This window comes from Ursus americanus, chromosome 3 (genome assembly GCF_024610735.1).
Source record: "Ursus americanus isolate L20-20 chromosome 3, mUrsAme1.1.p, whole genome shotgun sequence".
In the NCBI taxonomy this organism is placed as follows: Eukaryota; Metazoa; Chordata; class Mammalia; order Carnivora; family Ursidae; genus Ursus; species Ursus americanus.
Genome location: NC_142129.1, coordinates 71,528,126 through 71,548,529, shown reverse-complemented (window position 1 = coordinate 71,548,529; position 20,404 = coordinate 71,528,126). Strand labels below are relative to the sequence as shown.

Genomic DNA, 20,404 nt, shown 5'->3' with positions numbered 1-20,404 from the left:
AGAATGAGTTACTAGACTGGGAGTTTCTAACAGAGAAAGGCAGAATAAAGGTGGGGGAGGGGGGAATAGCATTTTAAAAATGCTTATTAGACGTGACATAAAAAATGTGTTGTTCTAAGGCCTGTATTACAAAGATTTTACTTGTAATTCCGGGTAAAAAACGTTAGGCATGACTGCACAGAAAGGATAAGGCCCTGATTTATGTATAGACCAGAGGAGACAACAATTTTTTGGTTAGACTATTCTATCACACATTATAAAATGGCTTTTCCTTTTTATTGTTTAGCTCAATGAATCTTCTTGTCTAATAATCTGTAAATTGCTGGCTCAAGCTACTGGCCATGATTTCCTCATTGCAATTAAGTCTGTGGGAAAGGCCCCTGGCACAAAGCAAAATGCTCTACTGAGCACATAATTCTTCTGTCCCCTGCACACCCACTACAATATTTTACTGTGTTTACTTACTAAACTACACTAGAGAAATTTCTACTATCTTTAAAGTGCCAATAACCACTATGAAGACCCCAAAGTGTTTCAAAATATTTTAAGTGAATACCCCAAAGTAGTCATTCTTCCAGGCAAGACAGACACAAGAACAAAAAAATGAGCAAAAAAAAAAAAAAAAGTTAAAAAGGAAATGTCTAAATAATTATGATTATAGTGTCAAATTTGTGGAGTTAAAAGAAAGTAGTGAATACTGACTAACAACAGCCTATAAGGGATGAAGCAGAGATCGAAACTCAAGTGTTCTAATGCCTTAAAATTCTAAAGCCAAGGCTTCGGGAAGTGGGAACCGGAGCAGCTACACCGCAGAGGACAAGAAAAGCAGACTCAGTACTTCAGAGTCAGAGAGGCAGGGAGGAAGGAAGAGGGGGCTGGCAGCGGGAAGCAGCATAGAATCGCAGAGGCCAAGTCTTCCAGCAACACAGTTTTGGGGTTACTGACCCTTGGAAGAGAAGCAGAGTCGTAAGTACCTGCTCTGAACCCAAAACCCTTAAGAAGCCCAAGACTGCATATAATCGTCTTGCAAAATTTCCAGAAATAAAAAGCATGCATAACTTTACAAAGATTGTCACACACACGTAAGAACATAAACCACTTTAAATTAAATCTAGCAAAAACAAAAACATAACAGATCAAGTAAAAACTAATACCTGCAAGGCTTTAAGATTTTGAAATTGTCAGTCCCAACATTTGGAAGAACCATGAATGAACTGTTTACATGAACCAACTGGGCAACGGCAAAGATCAGCATAGATCAAGAAGCTAAGAAATGAATACAACAAAATAAAAAAATAGAAATTACAGAAAATGAATTCAAAATAAATAATTCAATGAATGTTTAAAATAACAGGAAAGGTAGAGTAGAAAAGACAATTAATGAGCTAGAAAACACAGATGATTAATATATCTAGAATGAAACCAGGGAGAGCGCAAGAAATGATAAATGTAAAATGAATTTAGGAGATATGGAGGGCAGAATGAGGAAATCAAATGTTTGTCTGCTGGAATTGCAAAAGATAAGAATGGTGAAGGGGCTCTATTCAAAGAGCTAAGGCCAGAGGATTTTCTGAAATGGAAGAAAAATATAAATCAATACGATCAAACAACAGTGCATCCCAAGGAGAATAAAACAGAAACACAAGTCTTCGATAGCTTTCTTTGTCTAAACTCAAGTTTCTCATTTCTTTAAGATATTTTGGTTCCTAAAAGGATAGAGAATGGTATTTAGAGATGGTAATCTAAGTACTATGGGTGCTTATTGCTAGAGAGTTAATTATAGTTTCTGGATCTTTCAGTAGATGAAGCAAGGAAATATGCATTTCTCAAAAGATAAAATACAGCAAGAAGTGTGAATGCACACCAGTAATTCCTATTCAAATTTATTCTTCCTTCAATCTGAAAATTTTGACTCCTTTGTGATATTAACATATCCCTTAGGTCTTTTATTCTACTACTAAGAGAATAAATATTCCAATATAATAATAAATGACACAACTGGTAAAAAAATTTAAATTTAAAAAAACCATTAATTCGTATGTAATTTCTTCCTTAGAATATAATCCTGTGTCTGTTGTAAATTTACCAGAATTTTAAATCACTTATAATTCTTCTCCATGTGATTGATACAATTATAATGAGTCAAAGTTAGCTTCATTAGTTCATTTTGTTTTTATTTTATGTACTGCTTCTGTGTTTATTTATATTATCTAAGCTTAAGTAAACACATTTATATGGATTCAAAGTCAAGCCCATAAAATGTGGTCTATTCAAGCAGCTCAGCTTCTACTTATATGCCCTCCACATATTGTTCACCTTTGAAAAATGTTCTGATTTATTCATCAATCCTTTTAAGGGAAAATATATAAATTATCTATGCATATATTTATACATATTTATATATAACGTACATATATGTTTCCACATTATATATTCACTTATACATATGTGCATAGCTGTACATACCATATATAGGCTTATAGGTGTATACATATTTATAAGTCTAGATATATATATTTAACTATAAGCAATACGCTATACAGTATTTTTCTAACAGTATTTTACTCCATAACAGTATTTAGAGAAGTTCCTCATTCTTTAACTTTTATTTAAAACTTCATTGTGTGAAAAAATAAAAAAATAAAACTTCATTTTGAGAATTTTTTTTTTTTTTTTTTTTATACACAGTCTCAAACTCAAATATGCCATTAAAGGGGACTGGAAAAATAGACAGTCCTATGCAAATGTCCTTTTGGCATTTTTGCCTGAGTATCTGTGAGACAGATTTCAGAAGACTTACTGAGTCAAATTTAACGTCATCCATAATTTTATTACATATTGCAAAGTTTCTCTTCATAATAGTTGTATCATTTTGTATCCCACTAGCAACACATGAGAGCACCTGTTTTCCCCCAGGCTTGACCCAAACGTATGTTGCCAGATTGGAATTTTTGCCAATCTAATAGAAATGGAATTTATTGTACTTTCAATTTGCCTTTTACTTATTGGGAACAAATTTGAGACTCCTCCATGTTTGAGTCATTTGCACCTCTCTCTTTCTCTCGCTTTTTATTATTATTATTATTATTATGTTCAGTTAGCCAACATACAAGTACATCATTAGTTTTCAATGTAGTGTTCAATGATTCAGTAGTTGCCTATAACACCCAGCGCTCATCACCACACGTGCCCTCCTTAATACCCATCACCCTGTTACCCCATCCCCCCATCCCCCTCCCTTCTGTAACCTTCAGTTTGTTCCCCAGAGTCCAGAGTCTCTCATGGTTTGTCTCTCTCTGATTTCTTCCCATTCGGTTTTCCCTCCCTTCCCCTGTGGTCTTGCCTCTCTCTATGAACTGCTCATTTATCTCTAAAGTTATAATAATTTTCCTTCTCTATTTTACAAATTCTGTGTCATATTAACTTAATTTCTGAAATTAATTTTTTCTAGTTTATCACTTATCTTTGATTTTGTTTATAATTCTTTTGCCATTCCATTTTTAATAGTGATCAAATATACCAGTTTCTCCTTGAACTATAATCAAATGCAGAAGCAAAGTTCTCTCTACTCCCAGTTTACAGAGTAATATATTCAGATTTCCTTCCAGTACATTTGTACGTTTTGTTCTTTAAATTTGCATTTCTGGTCCATTTGAAATTTATCTTGACATACAGTGTGAGAATGAATTGAATTTTATCTTTTTATGTCTAGTCAGTTACCCCAACATCCCTTATTTAAAAACATCTTTTCCCCACTGACTTGATACACTGAACTTTACAAAAGAATTTTCACAAGGATTAGGATCTATTCATAGATTTTCTTATTCTCTTCCCTTAGTCTGAATGTCTCTTTAGCTTTCAATAATACACTAGTTTAATCTTTATATGTTTTAGTATCTGATAGAGTTAGTTCACCCCCTACACCACTACTCTTCTTATCCGGATATTCATGGCTGTACTTATTTACTCTTCCAAATCAAAGTACTAGTCAACAGGTTTACACGCAGAGTGAGAAAACTATGTAATTCTGGTGATTCCACTGACACTGCATAAAGTTTATTAATTTAGAAAATATTAGTATCTATATGATGTTAAGTCTTTCTTTGAAGAAATGTAGTATGTAAACACACAACACAAAACCAATTAGAAGATATAATGAAAGAAAGGATCCCATTAAATAGTATTTGTTTGCAAGCTTAGAAGTGTTCAATACTTATATGAGGACAGCCACGACACACTCCTCAAAGGCACAAAAGCAGCTAGAACAAAAGGGGAGATATATCACATACATGCATACACAATTCAATATCACAAGGATGTTAATCATTGCTTGCACAGCATGACCTCAATTTTCAGTCCTAGTAGCATGACTAGACAATTGCAACCCCTTAACTATTCAATCATAAACAACTTTGGAAGTATTCAAGTACTATGCATCCTGCTTTTTGTCTGAAAACCTTCTGCTGACACTTTCTGGAAATAACATGAGATGGACATCAAACTTGGAAGGAAAATGCATACTATACAGGGGAGCATCCTTTAAAGAAATGCTCTATCATTGATGCTATTGATGACACAGAGTATAATTCTGTAAGGAAAAGAAGACAGGCGTCACAAACCTTACATCTGAAAGAGCTGGACTCCAAACGCAAAGCTGTTTTAGAATACCTCAACACAGACGTTCTCAAGGGTTCCCAAGACCTTTTAGGGGTACGCAAGGTCAAAACTATTTTAATCATTTTTAGTATGTTATTTGTCTTCTTTCAGTACATTGACATTTGCACTGACGGTTCAAGAGCAATCATGGATAAAATTGCTGACACTTCCACATGAATCAAGTGGTACCAAGCTGTACTACTATTCATATTTTCCACTCCCACACACTCACAGTACCAAAAAAATTAAAAATAAAAAAGTAAGGGGACAACATCCAATTTCACTTAAAAATATCCTTGAAGCAGTAGAAATTATTAATAGTATTCAATCTCAACTTTTTGGTATGCATCTTTTGAATACTCTGTTTGACAAGGGGGAATTATACATAAAGTACTTTTCTGCATACTGAAGTACGATGGTTGCCTCTAGGAAAAGCACCCATGCAATTGTTTGACTGGTTAGCTGAACTAGCTACTTTTTTACAGAACACTATTTTTACTTACAAGAATGACAGACAAACAAATGATAGTTATTCAGATTGGGGATATTTGGTAGAACATTTCTTAACAATGAACAAAGTGAGCCTGTCAACTTCAAAAAAAGAGAATGGACTAGATTTGCTGCCAATGATAAAATTGGAACTTTCAAGTGAAAATGGTAATTTTAGAAAAACTTTATCTGCCACCATGCATGCTCCCAATCTTCAAAGACTTTAATGATGAATTTTATGGTGATGTTAAGATGTGGGATTTTTTTTATACTATGTAATAAAATTTATCAATATTTGGAAGATCTTCATAACTTGGTAAATGAGTGTATTCCCAATGACTAATGTATGATGTAATAATATCATGCATGGCAACAGACATTCAGATTGTGAGATAAAACAATGAATTTTAATGAAACAGAGTAGGACAAGGTTATTGATATGTCTGATTGGCTGAATGGTGGCCCCCCCAAAAGGTAAGTCCTTGTGTTTATCCCCAGAACCTGGACCTTATGTGATACAAGAGTTACATGTCAAATATGTAATTATATTAAGGATTTTGAGGGAAGCTTATTTTCTGCTATGTGGGTGCATCCTAAATCCAATGACAATAGTTGTAAGAATTAGGCAAAGGCAGATGTGACCCAGAGGCTGAGATTGGAGAGACAAGGTCACAAATCAAGAAACGCCAGTAGCCACCAGAATATGAAAGAACAGAATCTCTCCTAGAGCCTCCTGAGGAAGTATAACCCAGGCAGCTTCTGAATTTCAGACTTCTGGTGTCCAGGTAATAAATTTCTGTTATCGAACACTCAGTTCACAGTAATTTGCTGCAGCAGCAATAGAAAACTACTATGATACAGTTTCAGATTCCACATCGCAACTAACCTTTAGAAAACTGTGATTTAGTAAGTTTCACGGTAGCATTAAAAAAGGAATATTCACAATTATCTTAAAGGCCTTTAAAATATCCCTCTCTTTTCAGTTACATGTGTGAAAACAGATTTTCTTCATGTATTTCTACCAAAACAATATATGGCCGCAGACTGATGCAAAAGCAGATAAAAGAGCTGGACACTAAAGTAATTTATCCAATTGTAAAACAATGCTACTCTAATATCTACTTTTTTATTCTGGAAAAACAACTTTTAAAACGGTGTTTATGTTAATAAATAATAGTTTCAGTATAGCTATTTTTGAATTAATAAATATTTTTAAATTTTCTCACTTGTCCTTTTTAATATGGTAAATACGGACATAAAACTCATGTAAACAGAAGTTCTTTGGGATCCTTAATAATTTTAAGGAGTATACAAGTGTCCTGAGACCAAAAAGATAGTTTTATAGTCACCAATATATTATACTTAAAATTTCCTGTTTTATGTTTTCGTAACAGTGGTATCTGAGGAAAAAAATCTTTATTTCTGTGAATTTAAAAAACTTAGAATACAAAAGAAGAAAAGGAATTCAGAATTCTCTGTGAGGAGTATCTTTACAAAGAAGCTAAATTTCAGTATATAAATTGTGTTTATTAAAGGTCCAGAACTGAACAATAAGAGGATAAAAATCCTTTGACCTTTCAATGAACAAAAGATACAGAAAGACAAAAATACAGACCTTAAAAGAAAAAAAGCCATGGTCAGAACCTTTGTATTTCTTATACCATTAAAAGAATTACACAGACAAGAATACTTCAAATTCCTATGAACTCTCCCATCTAATTCCCCTACACATGAAATTCTTTCTATTCCTTCTCTCTAAACTTCCCCCCAAAACTCCTCCCCAGGCTTAACACATCTTTTGATCGGCTCTCCTCTAGTTTCTGAATCACAAAGCCCTCGAATCCAGTCTAGGAACCCTGGAATATCCTCAGAGAGTAGAAGAAGAAATGAGGCTCAACGGGCAAAGCTAGAACCAATATCTGAAGGCAAAGATAGGAGAAAGAGTCTCACAATATTAATGATTTTGGTCCTGTTACATAAGCATGGGTTTTCTTCTCTACAGATCACATATCACCACATAACTTTATCAGTTTCCAAATCTTTCGATCAACTGTATGCAAAGGACAGAAATCATAATTATAATAACCAGAAATAATGCCATTTTGTAAATATTTACAACATAAAAGTAATGGTACAGCTGACAAAAGTTGAGGTGAAAGCAATGAAGAATAAAGAGAAGGGCAGATCCACAAATTTCTCATCTTATGTATCAGTGATTTGACAAATACTGAGTAGTTCCCAAAGTGTGGACCCTGGGACAAGCACAATCAGCATCACCTGGGAATTTATTAGAAAAGCAAATGCTCAGGTCTCACCCTACACCTCCTGCTAAGAGTTTAGCTAAGCTGCTCCCGGATAGTGCTGCTTTGGCATTCATCTTCTGAGGCCTGCAGGGGCCCTGAGCTCACAGTGGCACTCCCTGAGGGCATGCCCTAGGTAACAGTCCCCAGAGTCATGAATAAATATGTTCCTGATAGGACTCCCCTAGGCACCACTGTGTTAAGCACTCTCCCCTTCATCCCAAGGTCTTCCTTTTGGGCAACCCTAAGCCCTCCATGAAGCTTAGCAAAACGCTGCTCTTTTTGGTTTGAACTGACCAATCTTGCTTCAGCCCAGGAATTTCAAAGCACTCCACCCTGACCCTAATAAAGGCATGTGTCCCATGTCCTGTCTTTTTTCTCTCTCTGCCTGCACCCTGCCTAGACCCCCTTTCACAGTCCCTCCACATATACCAGGTGTTTCCTCCAGGACTTAGGAGTAATAAGTCAATTCCTTTGTAGTTTTTTGTTGACTGGTGACTCACCATATGACAGCGCAACAGCCCAGGCCAGGGCTGTAAGTAGCAATGTTAATTTAACAAAGTCACAACACCTGCTGAATCATATTCTAGGGATAGAGTCCAGGAATCTGTGTTTTAACAAGCCCTTCAAGTGACTTAGATGCATGCGTAAGTTGGAGAAGCATTAGTCTTACCGTGTCAAAAAACAGAGGTCTAAATATTTTAAACAGAATAACTATAAGAGCTTCTTTATATAATAATATATGTAAGCAAACCAAAAGTGGAGTTTGTTGGGGAGAAAAAAGACAGGGATTCATATGCATTAACTGCCCTAGTTTTTACAGGAGATAGTTAACAAAGGATACCAGACTTGATATATTAATAACATTGATGGAAGTGTACTATTAGCATTATTAACAAGAGTTAAAAACAAACAGTTATCTGTAACTGAGAAGTGAAACTAGGAAGACAAATAGGGGACACATTCATTCTTCATTGTATACCTTTCTGTGCTTTCTTTTTTTTGACCAAATTATCACTCTATCCTTTTGAAATAATGTCCAGCATTCAATCTCCAGATCCCTATAAGTTTTTACCTCCATTTACACCTAAATATTTATTTGAGCATTTTGTTTGGGTTTCTCTTAACACCAAAGATGTAGACTTCAAAGATCCCACCTCGATTCTGCCTTCACTGACATTGGTGTGCAAGGCCAGAGGACAAGAGGATTTCCAGCGCCAAAGCAAAATCTGCGGCAAAGTTAAGTAGGTAAAGACAACATGACTCAGGCTGTTACATGAGGAGAGAAAGAACTGAAATCAGTTCTGCTGAACCAAAGGCAAGAGGGTGTTCAAGTGATGGGGTGAGCCAGAGAAACGTACCGGGGGACATTAGAGAGGAGGTTCATTAATGGTGGAGGACACCGGGTGATTTCTGAGTTACCAGATGTTTCTCTGTGATGAAACCATCTCCGTTTGCTAGTTGGCACCCAAAGTTAGGCTTCTACCCTCCCACACAGACTAGGAGGCAGAGGTTTTTGTTGTTTTCATTTCAAAGAGATGGTTCTCAAATACTTAAGAAAGGCTTCTCCTGGGTTGTAAGACTGGCAAGAGTCCGGGAGAAGATTTACGTACATTTCAAAGAGGCAGAGAAAGAGTGTATAGTTTCAAGTTTTCTAAAGTAAATGCTCTAAGAAAAGGGAGATCAGAGGCCTAAAATAAGGAAGAAAACCCTCTGAGGTCTAGTCAAATGGAGGGAAAGGTTCAGCCATCTTGGTCACCAGGCACTATATTCCAGAAGCTCAAGTGCTGCTCGAGAACGCACTTGCGAATGCTGACACACGCTCTCACCTCTCCAGCTCCTCCCACACAGCACTCCGCAAAGAACGGTTAACTGGCACTGGGCTGTGCGACAATGCCGTGAGACATTCAGGCTGTACATGCACTCTCGCTCCTCTACCTTTCTTCTGACACCCAGACCACCCTTGCCTATAAAAATGATCTTTGACTGTAAGCTACTTAAGGAAAGACTCTTTTTCGACTGAACTTCTTAGCCCTCCGAGGTCTTTGCACAGTACCCTACAAATGGATTATGTTCAAACAATATTGATGAATGCAAGAAAAAAGTGAACATACCGTCCCTGAAGATACATATCAAAGAGCTTACATCAGAACCTGAGAATCCATACAGGGTCACAAACCCAATCTACGTAATCTCACCTCTACTCCACTTCCACCCCTTCTGTTAGACTAACAGCCAAGTACAGCTTTCAGAACACTGCCACAAGTCCATCTGACCTTCGGACAGCAAAGAGCACCGAAAGACTTCGTGCACATGACCCCCTGATGCCATGGTAAATGTAGATGGGTTTAAAAAATAAATAAATAACAACAAGCAATCTCTACAGGAAAAATACAGAGATAACCGAAAGTAAAACTACTTATTTCATTATGAAGTATTACATGTGCATTTAATGAATTACTTAGTAGATTCCTGACCTTTGTGAGGAATGAAGTTAACATTTTCACTACTCATCTTACAAAGTATCCTGTCATGGAATATTCTTCTTACGGATAAGGAGAGCACCTACTAGCTAAGTAAAAATATAAACATGCAGAGTTATGCACATGTAGAGGATTTAGTAAATTGAACTGATCCGAAGTGAATTATTCCGGGCATTCCTGCCTTTATCTCAAGACGGAATAGAGTCTACATCTATGCTGAACTTCACATTACTTTCACAAAATAGCTTTTTTTTTTTTTAAATCAACTCCCCAGCTTTCAGTCCCCTGAATTTTCCAACCACTCAGAGCTTAGTCATATAATTCTCCTACCCATATTATCATCTTGAATCATTCTGATATTCAATAAGCACCTTGAAACATATTCAGAGTTCTACCAGTCAAAAAGAAAAAGTGATAAACACATATGGAAAAAAAATATCTAAAGAGATCTGTATCAGCTATCCAATACACATGAGAAATTGTAGCTGACCCTTAAACAACATGGGTTTGAGCTGCATGGGTCCCCTTATACATTTTTTTTTTTAACAAATACAGTAGGGTACTGCAAATGTATTCTCATGATTTTCTTTTCCGTAGCTTACCCTACTGTAAGAATACAGTATATGAAACATATCACATACAAAATATGTGTTACTCCACCTTTTATGTCATCAGTAGGCTTCTGATCAACAGTAGGCTATTAGTAGTTAAGTTTTAGGGGAGTCAAAAGCTATTTGATTTTTTACTTCCTCGGGGGTTGGCACCCCTAACTCTCACATTGTTCAGGAATCAACTGTACTCTAAAATTTAGTGGCTTAAAACAAACATTTATCATCTCACCATTTCTGTGGGTCAGAAACTCAGGTGTGGCTTACCTGGGTGGTTTTGACTGAGGATGTCTTAGGAGGTTGTACTCAGGATGTCAGCAGATACGTGAAGACTTAATTGGACCTGGAGGATTGGTTTCCAAGGCAGTTCACTAACCTGGTGCCGACTGTTGGAAGGAAGCCTCAGTTCCTCTACACGAGCTGCTTCAGTGTCATCCTGACATGAGGGCTGGCTTCTTCAAGCATGAGCAATCTATGAGAAAACATGGCAGAGACACAGTATCTTTTATGACTTAGTCTCAGAAGTCACACAGCACTATTTTTCCAATATATGGAGGTTACACAGGTCAGCACCATGCCATGTAAGAGGGAGCTACACATGGGTGTAAAGAGCAGGAGGTGAAGATCACTGGGTGCCATCTTGAATGGCAGCCATCGTAACATCTTTCTTTCACTCCTATCTCTTCTACTTACTAATCAATGTCCCTCCCTGGTTTTGCTCCCAGACTATTCTAACATTTGATCTACATCTTTCCTCTCCTCTTTTTCACTACTCTAACTCCTTCTTATTCCCTTTACCACCTATTTCAGTGCATACCACTCCCTAGAAACTATTTTCTTGAAGATTGCCAGTGATCTCCTCATGCTAAATTGATGACTCTGACCTTTCCTCAGACATTTTCCTCAATATCTTATAAGGTTTGGTGTTACAAATGAGCCGCTCATGAAATTCTCTCATTCTCTGGCATATTTAAGAGCTTCTCCCATCTTTCCAATGCAATTTCTCCTCTCCTGTTCCTTACTAGGTTCCTAAACGTGGACTGTTCTTTCAGCTCATCCTTCTGGTTTTCTAAGTATAATTGGGCTGATGTTCACTCAGTACTTCAGCTATGTATTAGCCGGCCACTAACAAATCTGCATCTCCTTCCCTACCCAGTCATACTATGCCCTTTCTAGCTGCCTACAGACATCTCCATCCTCTAATCTCTAAACATCATTGTTTCTCCCTTTAATGCCTCTTGGAAGAATTTGCCTTATTCTATCCATTCCAACTACCACTACCCTAGCCTAGCCCCCCCGCCCCGCTATATCACAACCCGATTAAAATAACAATATTTTAGCTGCTATATTCACTTGACTCTAACATTGACTCTGCTTCTCCTCTAATCCAACTGTTGTATGTGCTGATGCTAAATCTCAGAAATGCCTTTTATCTTATCATTTTCCAGCACAAGAGGATTCATTATCATCAATTGCTTTTAAATCCAAACTCCTCAGACTGGCTTTTAAAGCATTTATTATTTTCCAGTTTGGCTACCATACCAAACTTCTCATTCCCCTTATTTCTCTTCAGTAAGGCTGATTCATTCACTGTCCCCCAAATACACAAATTCCACATTTGTCTTTTTAATTCTATTCTCCCCCCAAAACACACACACACAATATTCTTATTCATTTCTTCTATCCTCCTAATTTTTGTAGGTCTACCACAAATTCCACAATCTCAATGAAATCTTTTCTAACCACTTTAGTTCATACTGAGCTATTCGATTTTTGAGTTCCTAATGCTTCATTAGGCATCCATATCTTATTCTTCGTGTGTTAGTCCTGTTTCTAGACCTACGTTTCAAGCTTCTGAAGACTGGAGTCATATTTTACATTTCTTATTTCTTTTAAAACACCTAAAATAGTCCATAAGTAACATGCAACATGCTGAGCACATAATAGGCCATGAATAAATATTTATTGGTTAAGTAAGGAAAAAAACTAGAAAACTCCCATGTCATTTGGTAGAATTACTACAAAGACTCCTTACCAAAATTTATTTTCTAGAAGTACATTTTCCCCATGTGTCCATGAAAAAAAAATGACTATCTTCTAGCATAGCCCAATTTAGTTCTTAAAGCAGGTGTAAAATCCAAAAGACAGAATTGTTAAAGGTACAACTATTTAAATAAAGCCAGATACACAAAATTATTGCCTCATTTACCAAGTACAGAGGAAATCAGATCACATTTCAAAAGTAATTTGATAATTCTGGCAGTTACAGAATAATTAGGGGGAAAAAAAGCAGTAAAGCTGTTGCCTTGGGATTAAGGGAAAGGACATTTTTATAAAACCAAAAAGATAACAGGAAAACCTATAGGATATGTAACAGCTCCCCCCCCCACAAAAAAATAGTGAAGGCGATTGTATTACTGCAAAAACACTCTTTTTCCCCCCAGTTCAAACATATCAAAAATAAAAATAACCATGACCTGTCTTTGGAAGGAGAACATATTCGTGTTTCCCCCAAGTCTCATGGCTTGTTGAGCCCCCCTTTTGTAGTAGTATTATATCTTGGAAACAGCATGAGTTTTTGCAGCCAGAGAGACCAGCATTACTAGTCGAGTGACCTTAGGCAACTTACACAACCTTGAGGAAACCTACCAACCCCACGGGGCTGTTGTGCAAATTAAATGAGATTACAGCCCTGAAAAAACCTGGCATGGTGCCCAACACATGCTGGTCAATACATCTTGTTTTCTTTCCATTCTGTTCAGCAGATATAAAGAGCAAATCAGAGGCAGAACAACACTTGATTAGGAGGGAGGAACCAGGGATTATGATCCTAGCTCTGTAGCTGGTTAGGTATTGTGCCAGGGACAGACAATGGTCTTCCAGATTCCACTTACCTCTTGATTTGGGTAGAAGATCCCCCTGGGCACGCAGGCAGCCAGATAAAGCTGCAGGTGTTGTGCCTTCACAGGGTTTTTAACTGTTTGATTGACAGTGCCTTTGTTTGGGTAGATTAGACCCTTCACTTTACCTTTCACCACTCACTTCTGCCCTAACCTAGCCCAACTCCAACATTCATGACTCATTCCTGACCCCTATGGGCTCTTCTGTGTATGACCACTGGACCAGATCATGCCTACCTTGACTGATTCCTATGTTCAGTGGTTCTGGGGAAATACGTGGAATAAAGCTCATTCCTTTAGTAGTCAATATTCTAAGGACTTAAATTTTGGAACGAAATAAAAACAACACACTAAGAAAATTTGAAAGAATTGAAGCTTTAAAGTTCTCTGATCTCTTCTGCATGTTAAACCTATCCTATTTTTTACTTAGATGTATGGTATATTAGTTTCCTGGGCTTCTATAACAAAAGGTCACAAACCTGGTAGCTCAAACAACAAATTTATTCTTTCACATCTCTGGACACCAAAAGTCTAAAATCAAGTCATCTATGGGACCCTATGCCCTCTGAAGGCTCCAGGGGAGAAGCATTCTTTGCCTCTGCCAGCTCTGATGGCTTCAGGTCTTAACTTGGCTTGTGGCTGCATCACTGCAATGTCTGCCTCTACCTTTTCTTCTTCTGTCTAAAATCTGCCTCTGCCCAACTCTGTTAAGGACTCTGGATTTAGGAGCCACTAAGATACTCCAGGACGATCTCATCTCAAGATCCTTAACTTAGTTACATCTGCAAAGACTATCCCAAATAAGATCACATTAACAGGATCTAGGGATGAAGACTTAGAGCTATCTTTTGGGAAGCCGCTCCTGAACGCACTATAGACAGCTACGTAAACACTCACTCACTCATAGAATACACGGTCTAGACAGCTCGCATACTGAAAAGGAAATAGTCAAGTAGCAAATTTTTCAACTATTGACAAATGATAGCACTTCAGTGCTTCAAGATATCTTGTGAAGCTACCATTTTAAATAGCAATGTTTTCAATCTATCAATATGTTCTACATCATGTAATTTTCACATTATTGCTAAAGATGTTCTAATATGAGCATGGACTCCTTCATTAATAGATCACCATTATTGAAAAAAATCTTACAAATGACTTTTTTCCTGTTTAGTTAAACAAGTAATACTTATACACAATCTTAAAATTCCGGTATAGAGATAAGAATTATTCCCCTTCAATATTCTTTGCCTAGTTCCTCCCTTCTTGACTAATGGTTTAAAATTCCTTTCCAAGTATTTTGTGCACACATAAAGGGTAGTAACTTGCTTGTTTTATCATAAAGTCATGCTATACATATTACTCAGTGAACTGCATTTTTCTTTTATCAAGGTCTTAAAGATATCTTCCTACACTAAGACCTATACCTTTACTTTTCTAATCACACAATATTTGATACAAGGAATGTATAATTAACTGATTAACATTTAAGTTGTTTTTCAAATTTTTGGTATTATAAAAAAGTTGCACTGATTACATGCCCTTAAGAAGGTGCAAAGATTTCTGGAGGATAGATTTTTAGAGGTGAAATTTGTTTGGTCAAAATTTATACACATTTCCAATTTGGTTGAGCCTGCTAATTTCTTCTCCAAAAAGTGCTCTATGAACTGGCCAATTAATGCCGAAGAATAATTCTTACCTGGTCAAACAGCTGTGTGTGTGTGTGTGTGTGTGTGTGTGTGTGTGTATGCGTGCACATTAAATGTGTATATGTTTATGTATATACACATTTTAAAATGCATAAGTAGTATATAGCACACGCTTTTTATACTATCCCGGTGTATGGAAGGCCACTCAGCATCAGTTATATGAATTAGGAAAAATACCACTGATGCCCTTATCTTGACCCACCCAGGGTTAGGATCATTGGGCCCTCAAAGAAAGGAAAAGAGATCCCTTTTGAGGGTGTAATGAAGAAAAAAGTTAAGAAGGTGGTATGTGTCATGCTTTCTGACCCAGTGCCACAATCGTCCCAAGGAATAATACTCTCCCAGATCTGGAATTCTCCCCCAGAATAGTTGTGGCTACAAATATTTAATTGATGCATTCTAAGTCAATGTAGGAGCTTTTCAGCTATGCTAGGACAGGGAGACTATCTTTTCATCGGGCTCAAAGTTCAACTGGATTGACAGTGGCATAAAAAAAAAAAGCTCACTGAGGCACCTCAAAAGTGGTCACTCCTGATCAGCTTTTGGCATAAATATAACAAGATAGTAATAAAAGTTTTTCCAAAGCGTTTGACCAATTACATGCTCCTAAAACAAGTGGACTACTAAGGAGGCACGAATTTGGAAAATAGAACTAACAGCTCTTTAAAATGCAGCAGGTAACTGTGTTTCTAAGTTAGAGGTGTACATAAATTTATTTACCAACCCACGACAGGACATTTACAGACTCAGAATTGATCATGTTCCAGTAGATAAAGAATTTCATTCTATTGAGCTTTTCTTTATTCAGGGACTAACATATCCTTCATCCAAGCCCACTGGAGTTCAATACAGCCTAACTTTCTACCTCCTAAACACCTCTACATCGATCCTCATCACATATTTGGCAAAGTATGGTACCAAATGATGAAAACAATGGCAGGTTGCATTGCAAGAAATTGCTTTCTTATGAAAATCTAAGATGCATAAAATGTTGCCTTGTTGCAACATTTGTCTTATTTACCACGAAGAGAGCAGGAATGTTAGTCAATTTAGATACGGGAAGCCAGTTGCCCTGGAGATTAGAACGCACTGGGGATTAGAAACATGGTTCAGGATGGCTGCACTTAGCAGTGTGACATGTCTCAGGACAAAAGGATTTGGTACTCAGGGAGGATTCTAGTCCGCCAACAAACAAATAGAACGAGTATTTGTGTTCTCTACAAAAATATTTTGTGTTCTTTACAATTCTTCTCATTAAGAGATTCCATCAAAAGTGAATAAATAAACCACAAGCTGGGAAATAAAATTTACAGAGTCTTTGACAAAAGACAGATAAAGACTATATAAAGAATTCCTCTCCATCCACACAAGTAACTCCACTGAAATATGTGCCACAAAGCAGATACTTCCCACACAAAAAAGCACATTTTAAAAGTGCTCAATTTGTGTTTTTCTGTCCTGTACAGGACATCTTTGTATAACCTGAGGTAATGACAATCTTCTTCTGTTTTCTTGTAGAACTGTTGGAATCTCGTTTTACATTTGGATCTGTGATCCATCTGGAATTCCTTTTTGTTTATGGCATGAGGTCAGAGCCAAGTGTATTTTCTTCCATATAGATACCAAGTTGTTCCAGCAACATTTGTGGAAAGGTCTTTCCCCAAAGAATCGCTTTGGCACTTTCTGTTAAAAATCAGTTAACCAAATATGCATGGGTCTGTTTCTAGACTCTATTTCATTATTCTGTTTGCCTATGCTTAGGCCAATACCACACTGCTTTTTTGACTGCTGTGCATTTATAGTAAATTCTGAAAGCCAGCTCATTGAAGTCCCCCAACTTTGTTCCTTTTCAACATAGTTTTAGTTACCCTATTTTCTTTGCATTTCTATATATAATCTAGAACCATCTTGTCTACTTCTTCACAACAGCCTTTGACATTTTGATAAACATTACATCGAATGTAAATATCAATTTAGGAAGTATAGATGTTTCAACATTTCATTTTCTAAACGAGGTACCTGCTAGATCCATGTTTTAGGTCCTATTTAATTTCTTCCAGTAATATTTTATAGTTTGCAGTGTGGAGACCTTTGGCATCTTTCATTATATTTATGTTTTCTTATCTGATTTTTTTAATGCTACTGTATATTTTTAAAATGCTACTTTCCAATTGGTGGTGAGTGCAGACTTGCTCTATGGCTGGGGTCCCTTGTAGCTCTAATCTATTTTAAGAGCCCACACACAGCTACTATATATATTAGCAGTTCGGGTGGTTTTTGCCCCTCTTATCTGTGATAAGCATTCCCTCAGTGATGAGAGCAGGGCTAAGTCTCTTTTATCCAATAAAGATCATCTAGTACTCTGATGTTTGGTTTGTTTGGGTTTCTTTATAAGCTTGGCTTTATGATTTTAACTATGATTTTTATAGTTTCTCTGGCTTGTTTAATTGCAAATTTGAGACTGATGGTCTCTTGTCATGTTTTATATCCAAAATAAAAATCAACGGTCTTACAACCTAAAATTAAAAAAATTTATCACCAATCATCCCTTTCACTCTGTCTGAAACAACAAGGTGGTACCAAATAGTGCCCAGCAGTCCAAACTATCATAATGAAGACTAATGTTTACTCCGTGTTTGCTAGGTGCTGGGACTTGGGCTTACAAATATCAACTCATTCAATCCCTAGAACAACCCTATAAGGCAAGTAGGATGATCAGTATTCCCATTTTACAGATGCGTACACTGAAATCCAAAGTGTTTAAGTCACTTGTCTAATAAAATATGGCTGTTAAATGGTAGCACTGGGATTTGAAAACAAGTAGTCTGGATTTCAAGCCTACATCTTTACCTACTTCCTCACAATACCTCTCTCCCAAATCTTAACATTCCAACCTTTACCCGGACTTCCCAAACTAATAGCTATCTGGGTCTTTCATTGTAAATGCTCACCTCTTCTCTGAGTTGAACCTTACCTGCATTTTTTTCATCTGAGGACACAACTTATTAAATACTTACATAAAAAACACAGTAGTTTTGCATATATTATTTGCAGACTTCACAAACATGACAGATACCATTAGCCTCGTTCTACTCTGAAGGGAACTGAGGTTCAAATAAAGGGACTTTCTTAATTTACATAAAAACTAGTGAATGATGGAGCTTGGATTCTGACTGGTCTTGAATCTGGCCCATGCAAGAAGCAACTTTTCATGAATGATTACCCAGGTCTTGTCCTCAGGTTGTCTTTACAAACCCCCTTTCCTCACCATAACGTACTCTAACTGGGTATTTAGCTAAACACTACTTCTCTGTATATCATTACTTCATTTCTTCTTACTGATAATCTTAAATCATTTGCTTGAAGTTCGAGGCTCTGCTGATGTCTACCAGGGTCTCCTCTGGAGGCAGTTACAAGAATTGAAGTTTAGATAAACGACATCCGAAGGAAACAGTCGTTATTGGAAAAGAGTTTAAGCAGTGGAACAAGTGAGCTTTCAGATGGGTGTAGTACATTGAGGCTTGGGGCTGAGTTTGATTCTCAGCTCCTGGAGTTGGGAGAAAGAATATATAATCTTTCTACTACTGCTCAAAAGGTCAGAATCAACTTATGACCTCACATCATCACTATTACCATACCTTTCCAAACAGCCTCTTCAACTGACTTCATCCACTTCAAAATATCTCCTGTGTCCATTTCAACTTGGATTTGATAGAAGGAAAGGAGGTTAAGACCCCAAACTCCTCAAGGCTGACTCTGGGACTCCTATCCCACCACCATTATTGCCCAGAAAATTTAACCAATTCTGGCCTCATCAAAAATCTGATGCATAATTTCTAGTTATTTCTTGAAACTTTTAAATGGAAAAAGAAACACTGCTTCATAAGAGCTTGCAATCAGAGGGCTCGTCACTTGATCTGCTAATACTCAAATTATGATAGGTCCTATGCAAAAAAAAAACCTGTAATCCATGATTTTGGGCCTATTTCTGAAATATAATAGCACTTAAGATTCAAAAAGACTGAACACTTATCTTCATTCTCAGCACAGGAACTCTTCAGAGAAAAAATTGTGCTACTCCCTTAGGACTGAATCTCATTTCAGACACATGTTCCTTACTATTGCCCCTGTGTAATTATTTAAATGTCACGAAATCCTGTAAATGTGTTTGATAAAATAATTGAAATTACTTCATGTAATTTAGTTTATTTTCAATGATGGAAATGTGTGCATATAAATGTCACTGCACTATCAATGCAGTTAATAACAGCTGAGTTTACTCTTTGAGGGAGGCTTTTACCTTCCAAATACAAAATTTCTCTTGCGGCACATGTGTGGACTGAGGCACTGAGAAGTGTATGTTATTAATAAGAAATTCCCATTAGATCCTCAGACCACACAGGAAACTGGGACTTTATTGAGACCCAAGTTCTTATTCTCACATGATCTCTGTGGTACCTCCACAAGTTATATAAGGGGTTATTTTTTTGTAAGTCATATATATCTTTGTTTTTATTAGTTTCAGAGGTAGAATTTAGTGATTCATCAGTTGCATATAATACCCAGTGCTCATTACATCAAGTGCCCTCCTTAACGTCTATCACACTGTTACCCCATCCCCCCACACCCTCCCCTCCAGCAACCCTCAGTTTTGTTTTCTAGAGTTTAGTGTCTCTCATGATTTGCCTTCCTCTCAATTTTCATCTTATTTTATTTTTCCTTCCCTTCTCCTATGTTCATCTGTTTTGTTTATTAAATTCCACAAGTGAAATCATATAGTCTTTCTCTGACTGACTTTGTTTAGCATAATACCCTCTAGTTCCATCCACATCGCTGCAAATGGCCAGATTTCATTCTTTCTGATGGCTGAGTAATATTTCAATGTGTGTGTGTGTACATATATACACTCATGTCTTTATCCATTCATCTGTCGATGAACATCTGGGCTCTTTGCATACCCTGGGTATTGCGGACATTGCTGCTATAAACATTGGGATGTACGTGCCCCTTCGCGGCTCTTTAAAACCAAGACATCAGCACCAAATAGTGCACTTTTTGCAACAGATTTTGGCATGCCGGGAGCAGAACTAGCAGTCAGTGAGCACAAGTGTACACGAAACTGAACAGGAGAAATGAGAATACCTCACTCAAAATAACTCGTACAAAGGGTCCCACGCCTTTAGATCTCATTTCAGGGTTTTGCTTCATACATCTCCCTACATACTAGTAAAGGTAAAACCACAACCTGCCTTTGCTTGA

The 20,404-nt window shown here is 37.0% G+C and overlaps 1 long non-coding RNA gene across 3 annotated transcripts in view; it reads right to left on the bottom strand.

The window, feature by feature from the left end:
- Window positions 1-609: 609 nt before the first annotated feature.
- LOC123789316 (uncharacterized) overlaps window positions 610-20,404 on the bottom strand; it is a 345,463-nt gene continuing 325,668 nt past the window's right edge. For all 3 annotated transcript variants that reach the window (XR_015724028.1, XR_015724027.1, XR_015724026.1), the window contains one exon: window positions 610-11,008. This is a non-coding gene — a long non-coding RNA (uncharacterized LOC123789316). The remainder of the gene's footprint in view (window positions 11,009-20,404) is intronic.